At 38.7% G+C, this 13255-nt stretch overlaps 1 long non-coding RNA gene across 1 annotated transcript; it reads right to left on the reverse strand.

Moving 5' to 3' along the window:
* Positions 1-1886: 1886 nt before the first annotated feature.
* LOC148216691 (uncharacterized) lies at positions 1887-12622 on the reverse strand. Its single transcript, XR_015795064.1, has 3 exons — positions 12434-12622; positions 3109-3241; positions 1887-2010 (listed from the first exon to the last, which is right to left on the reverse strand). It is a non-coding gene; the product is annotated as an uncharacterized LOC148216691 (long non-coding RNA).
* Between the last annotated feature and the right edge of the window lie 633 nt (positions 12623-13255).

Here is a 13255-nt window from a genome sequence, read left to right on the forward strand (position 1 = left end):
TTAAGATGTGAGCCTTGGTTGAATTTAGAGTCTATATAGACTACACTATCAGCTATAAGCTCTGTGAAATCCCGTAACTCCCAGCCAATCACAAGCTGACTGCAAAAACACAGTTCCTGATGTCTGCTCACACAAAAAAAGAAAAAACTAGCTGTCCGAAGTACATGTGGGTAATCTTGAGATCTCTCCTTTCTCCGGAGAGATTTCAGCAGCCCAAATCCAGCATTTAGGCACCATTTTCAGCTGCAATGTTATCCCTCTATTCTAGGGACATCAGTTTGCCATGGCACTGACTGGAAGTCACTCCCAAAAGCAACCATTTTCCTTCTTGTTTTTAGCAATCTCTAACATTTCCTTTCTGCTTCTTGAAAGTCCTTAATCTGACCTGCTTTGTGAGCACAGATTTCCAGCCAATGCAATTGGCAATATCTGGCATGTCTGCATTCCACTGGACTTCTACAGTAGATCACATTGCAAACCCAAGGATCCAAACAATGGATCATCTCATATGGGGGGAGGGGTGACCAAAGATGGAAATACAAGGAAATTGGGTTTACTTCAGACTAAATGGAGTCTAGAAATAGAGAGAAAAACATGGTGCCTGAGGATGTGGACAATGTCAGAATCTGGGTAGGGATCAATGAACCTGTCAATACTTTTTTCTCCCAGTTTCTCATATTTTAATGTCCTAAATCCAGTTTATCCATCCATACAAATTCTCTTTCTTCCCAATATATACATTCATTCTTAGTATGATGTATTCTTTGATGTTATTTTCACCAGTATGTAATTTTGTGAGCAGTTACATACACACACATACTGTGTGTGTGTGTGTGTGTGTGTATAACCATTTAAAAAAATAAATGCTGCACTGCAGAATTCAGAGAAATGTGAATTTCAAAGAATATCTGGTTTCTGTTCATTCACATATTGGCTTATGAAATAAAAGTTTGGTAAGATCATATTCAAATGCAAACTGAACAATTTTTATCCTCCATTCTAAAATTGGATGCAAGTAACCAGTGATGGGAACCTTCATTGTGTTAGAAAGCCAGCTGCATGGATAATAGAGAGAAATGATTCATCTTCCTTGGAGCTCTACAAACTCCAGCTCTTCAGGTTGAACTACAAATTTGCATGGGATCTTGGCTGATTCATTCACCCCTAGTAGATGGCAAGGGGAGCTGAATAGGCTCTGTTGCATTGTATGCTGGGATCCCAACTGTATAGATTAATATGGAGAAACCAAATGAATATATAATATGGTTAACAGAAACGGGCTGCACTTGGACCAAATGATGTTATGGTCCCAGGCAACTTAATCAACTGAATGGAAATACTAAGTGGCTGGTTTCTTTCACTCACGGGCTGGCAATGTCCTTCTTTTCCCCTTATATAGGCTTTTACTCCAACATTTCTTTCATAGTTAGTATATTCTGGTCTTTCTTCAGAGTGTATTAACCTTTAACTACAATATAGTAATTCCTATTTAACTACCTCAGTAGACCTGGCAATTGCTATGGTAATTTATGTTCTTACTTGGCTGCTGCTGAGCTGTCAGAGGTTTGTTTGTTTTATATAAAAAGATCATATGAATCGATATGATTTTTTTGACACACTGCTACTTAATTTTGCCTTTAGCATTATGTAAGTCTGTTTGGGTTTGTGCCAAGATAAGATTACTTTCCAATATACTGATTTTGAGAAACTGAGAGCATGCATAAAGCAATAGCAATATCTTCCATAAGTTCAATATTGGGATAAACCTGGTGGGGCAGTAGAATGTATAATTAAATTTATGTTGTGTATCAAATGATTATGTCAGCCTGGAGGCTCTTTCACACTTTCCATATTTTTATTACTTCAGGGAAAGAAGCTGAACAAGCCAGAGATTCAGAAGCAGCAGATGGTACAGTCCTCTTAAGATGGCACCAGTCAAATAGGAGTTGAGGGGGAGGAAAATGTTGCATCGGTGGCCTCATCTATAACTGGATGCATGTTTCAGTACTCCTGCCATGCAATATTAAAAAGAAGAAGAAAAGAAAAGGATTCGGCAAGAAACACTGGTTGAATTAATCTGTGGAATTCACAGTGGTAAAGAGATTTGAATGCAGTGGTGGAGTGAAGTAGACAAATGTTAAGCAAAAGTGCAGAAATCCCTACTCAAACATGAAGGTATTCTGGAAGTTTTAGGAAAGTCATCAACTGGGCTGTGATCATTTATAGTATAACCTGAGTTGCTGAAGTATGGACTATAACTATCTAAGTAATATCTACTTTTGTTTTTCCTCTTGTTTTCACCTACCCAATAGATCAGTGTAGCTCAAGAAGATGAAAACAGTTTTGACTAATAACTAGGATTTGCATTTTGAGATAATGGAGAAACGTACCATGTATCTTTTTTTCCCAGCAAGCTTTTGGAGAATGCTTATGACAATCTGAAGCTAGTCTGTACCTGATAAGATCTAATCTGCATGTCTGAAGCCTCTCCATCATTCCATCTAATCATGCAAACTAGCAGAGAGGTGGCTTGCAAATCAGCCACAATTCTTTCTCCCCTCAACTTGTCTGATGAAGAGTTCTTGACACTCAAAAGCCTGTAGGAATTCTGAGCAACTTCAGCTGGTCATTCTGGTATAGATCATGAGTATAATGTCCTTATATCAAGTGTAATGTGGCTTCTTATTTTAAATATATATATTTTAATCTACACAAGTCACCTGACAAATGCTTGGGTTCTATAGCTGATCCTGCTCTGGAAAGAAGCAAGACAGAGAACAATAGAAGTGCACAGATATACTTTGATTCATGTCCAGAGAGAAGTCAGCAAGAATTATGTGAACTTAAGACTTTTGGTATGAACTGGAAGTGCGTGCACAGGGGGAGGGCAGATTCCATATCTGAGTCTAGCTCAGCTGTGCCCATATAACATTAGTTTAGGTCATCAGTTCTGTGCAATGTGCCTCTGACAGGACTAAGAGAAAGATATTTCATCCACCCCGCCAACATCCTAAGCTCTGGTCTGCTGATCCAACTCTATCTTTATCTTCCTGTCAAAGACCAAAGTGTGAACAGATGCTAACTCCTCTCTAAGGAACTTGTTGTTACCTGATAACAGTGGGCATACACCTACCCACAAATCCTCCTGCTGTTCCATCAGAAATACATTTAAAAACTCTATATGCTGAAGGGTTGCTGGCTTTTGCAGTTTCAACACAGATTTCATGTAGTCAGATGGTTTCTGAAAGCAAAAAATGGTGAGACATTATGCATTTCTAACCATTTCCATCTTTAAAAAAATCAACTTTTGACACTTCTATTGTGAAGAAAGGTTGGAAAATGCATCTGCAGCCTGCTCTGAAGAAGTTAGAAGAAAAGTCTAAAAATAAATAAATTGGGGGATTGTTCTTTCAAATTATTTAGTGATTGGAGGAAGGTTATGAAATATGTGGCTCTTGGAACCCCATGTCATGTATGCGCCAGCAAAAAAATTCAACTTAGGAAGGAAAATTGTGCTTTAAAAACAGTGGTACTGTCAAAGAAGGACGTGGGGGCAGGAATCCAGGCCTCCATTCAGGAGAATGAGTGATGGGCTCCAAAATGTAGCATGCTGGCTTGCCATATTCCAAAGCAGCTGGTGCAACAAAGTAGTTTCAGACCTGTTTAGATCAGTAGCCTAGATATTATCTAATGAAATGCCACTGGCTACTAGATCTCTGAATGCCAACTTCTGGAAAATAACCAGAAATACAGAGTCAGACCAGTGGTCCATCTAAGTTAATATAATTGACATTATGCTTATTCCAGACTTTAGGCAGGAATTCTTTAAGTCTACCTCTCAGTACAGTAAGTGCTACTGACTTATTGATCTAGCAGGGCTTTTCTGTTGTTATGTGGAAAATGTGCATTTGTTATATTCTCCATTGGGAATATTTAAGGGCCAGAAATGTGTATGCACAAGTACCTTCAATCAGTGTTAACAATCCCTTTTTATATGCACAGTTGGGCACAGCCTTCACCAGTTTAATATATTTCTAGCTACTTCTCACAGCATTAGGTTCCGTGCCCTGTGTGAAATTTCCGTCCGTCAGATGAACCGACACAAAATGGAACATGATTTATTATTCTGTACCATTATGCCTGTTTCCAGAGAAACTAATTATTCTGCATTGTTGTATTAGATACTTTAAGAAAGATTACATTTTCTTACTTTAGGCTGATAAAAAAATTAAATCATCAGTTCTCCTAAACACATTAAAGATGGAATTTCTGCTCCTAATTATTAATAAGTTGGATTTCAGGATGCAGAATATTTGACTTAAGCTCAATATATTCATGAACAATATCACAATATCACATTTTGTACTGAAACAGTTTTTCACTTTATTAAAGTCCATTGTAGATGGACCCAAACTGCAGTTCTTGCTCAAGGTCACAAAAGCTCAATGGGCCTTTTCTGAAAATCACTACCTAAATGTTATCTCCAGCTTTACAGACAGCAGCATTCTCCTCTCATCTGCCAAAGGTCTGGTGTGCCTAGGTGCTGAGCAGATACTGGATCCACATTTGCCATATCCACACACAGTCCTGGATATGGGTTACCAAGATGCCCAACCAAAAAGTGAAGCCAAGCAGTGCCAGTGAAGTAGATAATGCTATCTACTGCAATAATAATCAAAACTCATTTAAAGAATCTTTAAATCTCTCATCTCCAACTGCCCTTATGAAATAATTCTTGGTAAAGAACTCTTTTATACAGCTACCGAGGAAGAAACAAGGCATTATCCTTCAAAGATTTAAAACAAGTCTTCTGCAAACCTACTTTTCTACATTGATTTGTTCCAACCAGCTCCAGCACCCAAAACCAATCCATGTGCTCCTGAGAAAAGCTCCCACAGTTCCATGTCACTAATGATAGAGATTCTCCTGACCCCAACTTGTTGGGCTGCTTCTCCTAGATCATAGCCCTGAAGATGGTGCCTGGGTGGGTCATGCAACATCTGCAAATGAAAAATCAAGCTCAGAGAACCTCAACAAAAGTACTATAGAACCCTATCTGATTTGTTCCCAGGCATTTTTTCCCTTTTTCCTTTGCAGTGAGCTGCACTTTTCATTACAGCTGCTGTACATAAAAAGGAGCAGAAGAACCATTTTGGTATGGACCATTTTTTCCTGATTAACATATACAACCGGGATACAAAATTCCATATATTCTTTTCTTGGGAATAGAGAAGAAAATACTAGAGGGACAGATTAGAAAAGGGTTTCCATTGATTTAATGGTCAAATCTAAAGCTTTCCTCCCATGATCACATTTCAGTAAATTAAGTTGGTGGGGGAGCACGATAATCCTAATAATCCTACATTACATTGAGTTTAACCTAACACTCTGACTCTGGCTGCCCCAAATATTGTACACCATAGGTATTTAGAGCTTGGGGCCAGAATACCTATGGGACCATTTTTCTCTGATTGAGTCTGTCCATCCAGTAAGATTGGCATGCTCCAGGTCTCATCAGCAAAGCAATGCCATCTTCAGGAATCCTGGAGATGTGCCCTCTCTGTAACTGTTCCTGCCCCATGGTGTAGTATTTCCCCTGAAATCTGCACTGCCTCAACCTTCCTGCCCTTCAGGAAGACTCTGAAGACTTTGCTGTTTCAACCAGTTGTTGAATAGGATGATGTGATCCCACTTGATGTATATTGTTTAGTCTTATTTTTTCTCCAACATGGGTGGTTATATTTTTCTTACTGTTGACTATGTTTGTGTCTGATCTATTGTTTCTGATCTTTGTAGATTGCTTAGAGTTGCTTTGGCAATGAAGGTGGCTAATTGATTGACTTATTACAGCTTCACTGCCTAGAGGAAGGCTGTAGTCTGTGTAACACCACTGTTGGTATGGGAGGGAGAAATTGAGAAAGAGGAAGGGTCTTTACATTCTAGTAGGTAGCCCCCTAAAACTAAAAGGAGCTCTGTGTCAATGTTTTAATGCAGAGACCAATAAGCTTATCCACTATCTTGTGAGGACATTCAGTGTTTTTGAGCTCATCAAGTGTTTGAATTTTGTTGAAAGAGTGAACTTGTAAACATGAAACTGCTCCAAAAAGAGCAACTTCCCCCTTGGGATCATCTGCAGGATTCTGCAAATGGATGTGGAGATTTGATGGTGTATTATGCTCAAATAAGGTTGGAATAGCAAACCAAAGCTGCCAGAAATGAATAAGAAGAAGAGGATGGCAGCATTTTAAAAGAGAAACTGCTCAGAGACAGTATTTAAATTAGTCAAGTTATACAATATACTTAATCCAGAGATTTTGGATTTTACTAGAGCACTAATTACAAGCCGGCTTGCTTGTGTAGCCTAGTTAATTATCTGTTAGCTGGCTATCACTCCTAATACTTTTCTAAGCCTTTTGTCATCTTTCATCTAGCACTTAAAAACTAGTTTGGCTTTCCCTGTGGCATTATTTAATAACAGGGACTATGATTTAACCATATATGTGTAAATTCTCTATTCTTACCTTGGGAGTGGGTTTAGCTAATTGCTGGAGAAAGAAATTCTCCTTTATGGTTTATGAATTGGATTTCTACCAGCAGATACATTTTATCTGGACTTTCTTCTGCCTTTCAGATAGTTTCTTAGCTCTCAGCTTCCACACATTCCACACCTCTTCACTCAAGTCACTCTGTGGCAAACACTATTTGACTCTGATATTTGTAACCACATGCAAATGGGTAGCGACATGCAAATGACTATCGCCAAATACTGAAGCTAAACTAACTGCACTTACTTGAAAGTAAGACCTTATCAGGATATCTGAGTAGATATGCATAAGAATGAATTACAATAACATGCAGGATCCAAATGAAACAATTGAATGAGTGACCTTCATTTCATTTTATATTAGTTTTGAGGAGGTAATAAAATCCTGTTAATTAGAAGGAAAGACCAAAACACACTTGATAATGTTGATGTTCCATGCAAGCAGTACCACAAGCAAAGCAGATGGCTAGTATTTAGGAAATCACCCTTTCTGAGAAACTCACTCACAAACTTAGATTAGCTAAGGGGATTGAGAAGACAGACATATTTGTGGATGTTTAATTTCCATTTATTTGGTATTTGAACAACAGACCATCTGTGTTCAAACCTTCTAATTATCTACTGGCAAGAAGTATTCTGACTGCAGTTATTCAACCATTAACTTACTTTGACCTCTTGCCAACATAAAAACAAGTACTTAAACCATAGCATTATCCTGTAATTTTTGCCTTGTTTATAATGTTCTTGCTTGTTTTTGAAGAGGAGAGGAAGAGGATTTTTTATTATTATTCATAGCCTCGGTAAAACCAAAGTAAGTCATATAAGGCTTTTTTGGCATTGTCTTCAAAAATTGTTCCATGTATATATTTGTGATTTAAGTGCCATTTTTTCTTAATTATGATAGAAGAATATTGGGACTCACTATTAATCTGCAAGAGCCTATTGGCAAAGTTGGTTTCTGCACATGTGCAATGTGCAAGGCTACAACATCTCTGTTGTAAAAATTTCTGGATGACAGTGAAGAATTTGAGTTTTCTACATTTCTTTGCTGCCATCTAATGGTCATCCAGAGTTTTGCAGCCCAGTTCTCATGGCCCTAGCAATGCAATGTCTGCAGATCAGTGTGTTCACTACCAGAATACTACTTCATACAATATTTATAGTCAAAGCATTATAGAGGCAGAAAAAAGATACAGGATTGAAGCTAGAAGCACCAGTATCAAACTGGCCTCCTGGGGCAAGATGTTTAGGCAAGCAATCCCAGACCTGAAACCTTACCCAAATTTTATGACTTGCCATTGTACTATTAATAAAATAGAAGTACAGATAGTCCTCGCCTACTGACCATTCATTTAGAGATGATTCAAAGTTGCAGTGGCACTGAGTATGGAGACTTATGACTGGTCCTTGAAGTTGCAGTGTCGTAGTGTCCCCAGGGTCATGTGATCGCAACATGGGTGCTTGGCAACTGTTACGCATTTACAACAGTCACAGCCTCCCACAGTCACATGATCACCATTTGCAACCTTCACAGCTGGCTTCTGAGAAACAAAGTCAATGGGGAAGCTGTCACAAATTGTGGTCACATGACATTGCACTTAACAATCTGCAGCAATTCACTTAACAACCAGAGCTGATGAACTGCTGTTGCAAGTTTGGCATGGTCATGCAATTTTTCACTTTATGACTGCACTGCTTAGTGATGGAGTTGCCTGTCCCAACTGTGGTTGGTAAGTGAGGACTACCTGTAGCTTGCTCCTGATTATATGCTTCAGGAGATAATTGAGCCCATGCTGTTGGTGTATGCTGTCTTTAACAGCTACTTTGTATTTCAGTTGGAAAGGATGGATGATAGATAGATAGATAGATAGATAGATAGATAGATAGATAGATAGATAGATAGATAGATATTGTATATTTAAAATATTTGTTAGCCACCCTGAGTCACATTAGTGAGATGGACGGCCATATAAATCGATATATAAATAAATAGGCATTAACTGCATCCTTAGTTCTGAGTAATTCATACTACCAGTGTGTATATTGAATTCTTAGTTTAAAAAATAAAATAAAAAAGCCTGTGTGGCAACAAAAATAGTATGGCTGAGCACACTTGGAGAATTATTTATGCCTCATGTAAGCAGAACTCCTCTCTGCTATTCATTGCAACAGCCCACCTTTTTCCAGGCTTCTACACAAATCTGAAAAAAAGCTACTATATTTTAAAAGTAAAACTCCCTTAAAGTGGCCACAGCTTTTAAATTTATTTGGTTTAATATTTCTTCTTTTCTGCACTCTGCATAATTTTGCTTACACCCAAAGGGACTTCTGAGGTAAGCTACAACCAGGAACCAGCCAATAGTCAGGGCTGAGGAAGTCAGGAAAAAGGTCAAGGAGCAATCCAGAAGTCAGGACCAAAGCTTAAACAAGCAAGACACAGGAATACCTCGTGTCTTCTGGAAGCAACGGTTATCTTCCAAGGCTAGTTCCAAGACATTTTGCCACCTAAAACAAAGTACAAGACAGGGCATCTCCTAATTTCAGTTCTGGTAATAAGACAGCCTCCCTCCCTGTGCTAAGGGCTCCTACAGACTTTCTTCTCCCCAAGGATTCAGTGGTCAGTCTGGGGAGGCAGAGTCTTGGATTATATGAGACAACTGACTCTAAATCCCACAAGCTCCAAATAGCTTTGGAGGAAGCGTGCCTGGCCGAAGCCCAGTAGCATAGGTTTGCCTGAAAGCCTTTCTACTATCACTTGCCAGACTTCTGATTTGCCTGATTTTGATTCATTTTGGATTGGGAAACATGTTAGCCTCTAGTCTCACCTTTAATTCCAAGAATGCTTCTGGACCAGTGGTCATTTAAAGAAAAAGAAAAAGGGCAGTGCTTTCTTTGAAAGTACATCTACCTGTTCAAAGAGAAACATATGGGATGGTAGAATATCAGGGGAACAACCATTTTGTGAAGACATCCAAACGTGCCCAGATATAGTTCATAAAGTTTGCCTGTCACTGATTTACAGGAGGTACTCACTTAACAACCACTAATTTAGTGACCATTCAAAGTTACAATGGCTCTAAAAAGTAAATTACAATCAGTTCTCGCACTTATGACTGTCACAGCACCTCCATGGTCATGTGATCATGATCTGGCAACCAGCTCGCATTTACAACAGTTGCAGCATCTGGGGTTATGTGATCACCATTTCTGACCTTCCCAGCCAGCTTCTGGCAAGCAAAAACAATGGGGAATGTGTGATTCGCTTAACGACATGTGATTCACTTAACAACTGCAGTGATTTGCTTAATGACCACCACAAAAAATGTCATAAAATCAGGTATGGTCATGTGATGTTGTGCTTAATGACTGCCTCGCTTAACAACAAATGTTCTGGTCCCTATTGTGGTTGTTAAGTGAGTACTACCTGTACATATTTGGCTCACATGGCTTGGACCATCTTCCCCACTGGCTAAGGATGTGAAAATAAACTTTGTGTCTTTATGTGTTTGTGTATGTTTTATCTATAATTTAGAATTATTTTTAGCTTCCAAAATCTGACAGCAGATAGGGCTAGAGCTGGTCAAAGTTACCTGGCATAGAATATATTTTTGTACCGTAGCTCTTTTAAAATAACAAGTTGGGTTTTTTTTCTTTTTTAAAGAAGAGGGTAAATAGATAGCTCATTTACTTGCCTGTTTCCTAAAGATCCCTGTAAACATGAGATTCGACACACCAAGATTAGTGGCAGAATAATACAGGTCTATGTCAGTTCCATTTTAATTCTCATCTGTGTTATCCATGGAAGGTGTCACTTTGATGTAAAATATGGGAGCTGACATTTTGTCACTGCTATCAGGTGCAAAGCACTGTGGGAGATCTGACTAGATATTTTAGGTTAGAAAATATCTTCCCACAGTGAATTAACTTTTATTAGCCTGTCACACACCCTTCTGCATCTGTGCTATGTAATGCTCTAAGAGATGTTTCGCCTGCCATGGCTCAACCCATATTTCACAAACATGTTGTGATGGGAGAGATAGGCAGCAATGGTCAATAATTCAACCAGAAGCAGACATACGCAAAACACCCCACAGGGTTTTATGGCACACGCTCCCTGGCCCAGTGTAGCTGAAAATTGGAACCCTACAAGCATCTCAAAATTGCCTTCCCATCTTGACCCCATAACTGGTCATCAAGGATTTATCCACACATTCTCATTTCTTCATTCTATGTCTTTTTCTGTTGTTTGATTTTTTATTTTTATTTTTTAAACTTAATGAACAACTTACTTGCGGGCCATTTGGGATAGAATGCAACTATTTTATTTTATATTTTATTTTATTTACTTATTTACTTATTTACTTATTTATTTATTTATTCTATTTCTATGGCCGCCCATCTCAAACAAATTACCCTGGGTGGTGAACAATCATAAAATCAATTAAAATCAACCACAAACACAATACAAAAATAAATATATACAGCAGGCACGAAAAATGATAAACCACAGATGTTAATATAACCAGGAAATGGGACCCTTATGCATTATTGATAGCTTTTGGGGTATTTCTAACACACCAATATGTATCAGATGTTTCAGACTACCTGTTTACCCCAAGAGGAAATTATTTCATAGAACTGAAAATAAGGAGGCATATTTATTTTCCTACTTGCCTCCCTAACCATAACTATGTCTTTGCATAGTTTTCCAGCTGTCAAACCGCAGACAATCCCAGGTGTGAGAAATAAGTTGATGGGCATATGCAGATGAACAGTCACCATATGTCAGGTGTGACAATTTGTTTACAAGGGAGGATAGAGACCTGGTTCATACATGCAGGGATGAATTGTATGGCATGGCAACGAAAGTGTGTGCGCGTCTCCTCTTTTTCCCTCTACTGATTGCAAAAGTGATGTAATAGAAGGACTGAATTCTGAGGTATCAGAATAATCTTTTTTCAGAGTGTAGTGCTTCCTGATGTGGGATTGTAGAGTTTTAATGCACAGACCACTCTTGACTCACAACAGTAGTTTACATCATTTTGTGTGTGTGTGTGTGTATATACACATACACATACATACACACACACACATCATACATACATACCTACATACAAAAATAAAATTTAGAATTAAGCAGCAGAAAAACTTGTTTTATTTCTCTCCCTCCCTTCTACATTCAAGGCCTCACCAGAAAGAAAGCTCTTTCTTTTGTAAATGTGAATGCATTTCTTCCCCTGATCATCTTTAGGGTTGTTACCTCTGTTTGGGGATATGGTAGTGTATACTGAACCTTCTAGTTCATGTGCCTGTGAGAAGAAATCAGAGGCACCTTCATTTGAAAGTAATACATTGACAAGGACTAATACTCAAATTCTGAACACCAATCGTCCTGTGCCTAAAAGAACCTAATTCACTCTTTCTCTGTTTTCACTTTTGCCTAAATTGTTACAGAAATCTACAACAACACTCCGCAAGTCATTAGGAACCATCAGCCTTCTCCCAGGGCTGCTTTATTTTGTATTTCTGCACAGAGCAAAGGTCAGACTTCATGGCTTAAATGTTGCCTTCTGCTCTATTCTTCCCCAGTTCTACGATTGGAGGCTTCGGTGGCATATAAGGGCTGAACTATTCCCTCAAGGTAATTCTAATTCTGAAAAAAGAAAGCTGGTGTCATGGCCCCTGTTGGCCATCTCATTAGATTGCAGCGATACTTTTGAGAGGGCATTGAGGGAGAAAATTTCCTTTGGCTGAATAACATTTTCTTCTTTTTGCCGGGGGGGGGGGGGGAGGATACAGGAAGAAGCCTGAGCAATCATCCTGTATTTCCATTAACATAACTAGTCACCTTCAAACTACATCTTAATGTACTCCCCTCTGTTTACTTACCTTTAACTAGAGCTAATTGTGCTTCCAACATCTCTGTCCCCATTTCTGCAACCTTTTTAGAAGTATATTCTACACAGGAAAGGAGTAAATGATCCACATTCCTTTGAAGTTCTACAGAAAAAAATACATAGCTAAAAATGTTTGTGGGAGCAGGCAGCTTTTTCATGACAAAGCATTCAACATCCTCTCATTTTGCTTGACAAAGCCAGAAGGGCACTGCCAAAGGCTTCTAAAAACCATTTCCTTGCCTCTGCAACTATCTGTCGACCCCTTTTCTCTATCTCCATCGTAGCACCTCCTTGCTTTCTAAATATAGATACAGTACTCTCATGATTTATGTTGTCACTTTGTGTCCTCTGTTAAAAAAAATAACAATAATAAAGCTTTGCACATATCATGGCCTGCTTTTTAAAATGCTGAGATGGAGGAGAAGGTGTGAGATTGGCACCTGATTCACCACGATTGCTGTTCCCGCTCTTCTGGTGAGGAGAGGTCATTCCTATTCAGAAATTATTGGGAGAGATGCAACCTTGAGATTTGTCCCTTTGCAACCCCTCTGCAGAGCAGCCCAGGCAGTGCCTTCCAGTAGGGCATCCTTGGAATTCAGTTGTCTTTCTGGAGAAAAACACAATTTGGGGGAGGAATGTCACCTGACAGAGATATAACTACATGGGTTAAACTACTATCAGAGATTTGAAATAAGGGGGAAAAGCAAGAGCATATAATCTTTAGTTCAATGTTTGCAACTCCAAAATTTCCTTAATAGATTTGCATTCTGATCTCATGTGACTTTTCAGCTTTAGACTTAAATTTGGATTTTAC

Source organism: Python bivittatus, unplaced genomic scaffold (assembly GCF_059951505.1).
Source record: "Python bivittatus isolate LINGU-HERP-01145 unplaced genomic scaffold, Pbiv_v1 ctg000080_np1212, whole genome shotgun sequence".
NCBI classification, from domain to species: domain Eukaryota; kingdom Metazoa; phylum Chordata; class Lepidosauria; order Squamata; family Pythonidae; genus Python; species Python bivittatus.